The 2549-nt window shown below is 32.3% G+C and overlaps 1 protein-coding gene across 4 annotated transcripts in view; it reads right to left on the reverse strand.

The window, feature by feature from the left end:
- LOC137642384 (collagen alpha-1(XVIII) chain-like) overlaps nt 1-56 on the reverse strand; it is an 82766-nt gene extending 82710 nt beyond the window's left edge. For all 4 annotated transcript variants that reach the window (XM_068374894.1, XM_068374895.1, XM_068374893.1 and 1 more), the window contains exon 1: nt 8-56. The gene's annotated coding sequence lies outside the window, so the exon portion shown is untranslated. The remainder of the gene's footprint in view (nt 1-7) is intronic.
- Nucleotides 57-2549: the final 2493 nt, after the last annotated feature.

A 2549-nucleotide genomic window follows, 5' to 3' on the forward strand; every position in this document is an offset into this window, starting at 1 on the left:
AACTTACCAATATATCATCTTCAATGCTAATATCGCTTCTCCCATCTCCCGAACCAAAGGACTGAAAAGGTGGAAAAAGTAAATAATGTAATTAAAATAAAAAAAACAATAAACACAACATAAAGAAAATAAAATAATCTGATGAATAATTGTAAATAAAATTGAATAAATATCACTGGAAATGAATTAGTAAATGACACCTGAAATGAAAACGTTGAAATAATCGATTCGATTTATAACAAATTATTATAATTATAATTTTCAGTTCTTGTAGTTAAAATTAATAAGGGCTAATTGAAAGAACATCTATAAAAACAATGAAAGAGTTTACCTTAAAATTATGAAAATTATAATTACCAAAATTATTAGAATTGCAAGAATTATCAAAATTATAATAATCACTAAAATTGTTAAAATTATTATAATTACCAAAATTATTAAAACTATAACAATTACCAAAATAAGGATCATTAAAATTATTATATTAAAACCATTTTCAAATTTAAACAAATATACAAAACTAAATTTAAAAGGAGTTCTCACACGTAGCTTCGATGTCTTTTTTTAAAACCACACAATTCCTTTTTCACTGTGACGAAGGAAAATATTATCATATTCTACAGAGCTCTTATAACAAGCAGGCAAAGTTTTCTTTTTTCAGTTTTATACAATAACCAAATATTTATATAATTCCCTCACACCGAATATCTTCGAAAAGATCTTTCCTGGCGACCTTAACTCAAAAGAGAAAACAGACTATAGGGTAAATACTAATCTCTAGATACACACACACGTGTGTGTGTATATATATATATATATATATACATATATATATATATATATATATATATACCATTCAATCACAACTAATACATTTGAAATAAAAATATATTTTAATAACACATTATTGAAAGAAACAGAATATTCCATCACTTTGATTATATATATATATATATATATATATATAAACTACAAAAGAAATAGTCGGAGCTGGCCAACTGACTGTTTTTCTAATATTCACGGCTTTTTCCTTGGTTTGTGGTGGCCTATTGGAAACGTCCCTACCTCGCTATTTGCAGGAGTGGGGTTAGAGTCCCGCTCAAACTCGACAGTTTATTGTAGTGTCTGTAACCATCCTGTGACGGTGCCGAGAGAGGGTTGTGAACTCAAAGGCAGGATGCAATCAACTGAGTTATCTTATTATAGAACACTCTCCTTTATATACAAAACCTCAAGCCAACAGGACATAACAAGTTAACAAGACAGACAATGTTACAGAGGAAAACAGCAGACATGAATTTTCATGTTCGTTTAGTGCGAGGGGAAGAGCGAAGATACAAGCATAATATACGCAAAAGGAAGTATGTACAATTGTGTGACACACGGTTGGTACAATCCTTACGAGCTAAGGATGGGGGGGGGGGAGCGTATAGGTCTACATGTTGAATCATCACCAGCCATTGCCAGGTCCTCCCTGGTCCTAGCTTAGGTGGAGAGGGGACTTGGGTGCTGATCATATGTATATGTGGTCAGTCGCTAGGGCATTGTCACTGTCCCTTGCCTCTGCCATTCATGAGCAGCCTTTAAATACGTGATTTTGTTTACAATGTTTCTGCTTGCTTACGTAATTCCTTAAACAGAGAGGCCAAAGGCAAGGGAAACCTAAAGGGATTTTAAATTCTAGGAAAACGGAAGAGAGAAGAGAACGCCAAGGCTAGGCAGATGAGATATAAAATTGGACACTTTCTCCTTCTTCTTCTTCTTCTTCTTCTTCTTCTTCATAATTTGCCTTAGAGTTAATTCTGTTGACCTTTTGCTCGACCTTGACCTTGTCCTTTGACCTAGGACTTTTAGAATTGAATTACTTCCACGTCTTAACATAATAATTAATCCCAGGAAGTTGTTCACAAACAAAAAATCAGACAAACAGGAGAGAAAACATAACCTCCTCCCAGCTTCGTTGACGGAGGTAAAAAGAAAAAACTTGAAATAGAAATAAAATATGATAGGAAGGAATAAAAATGGAGAATGCAATGAGTTGATGATAAATAAAAACTATAATAAAACACACATCAAAGTACAGCTGGCTACACCAATTCCGGTCCACTTCACTGCAAGCTATACTTGAAAGGAAAATATAATATTTCAACCTCATTTTCAGAAAGCAATATGAAGCAATTGCGATTAATAAAAAGGGGGAAAAGATGGAAAGTCATGAAACAGAGCAATGAAAAATATGTAAAGATTAAACACGAAGGATAAACACGAGAGTTGTTTGCTTGATATTTTCGAGTCTTGACTCACACCAGTGTCTGATGTGAGGTCACGTTTCGTTTTAAGCCTTAGAGACCGTTTGCCCCCCCCCCTTTTTTTATCTTCTTTGGTAACCGATTGGTTCACCGATGTGTGTATATGTGTGTGTATGTATATGTATATGTATATATATATATATATATATATATGTATATATATGTATATATATATATATATATATATATACACAAATGCATATAAATTTAACACATGTATATCTATATATTTATGTGAAC

The sequence above is a fragment of the Palaemon carinicauda genome, chromosome 6, assembly GCF_036898095.1.
Source record: "Palaemon carinicauda isolate YSFRI2023 chromosome 6, ASM3689809v2, whole genome shotgun sequence".
Taxonomy (NCBI): Eukaryota; Metazoa; Arthropoda; class Malacostraca; order Decapoda; family Palaemonidae; genus Palaemon; species Palaemon carinicauda.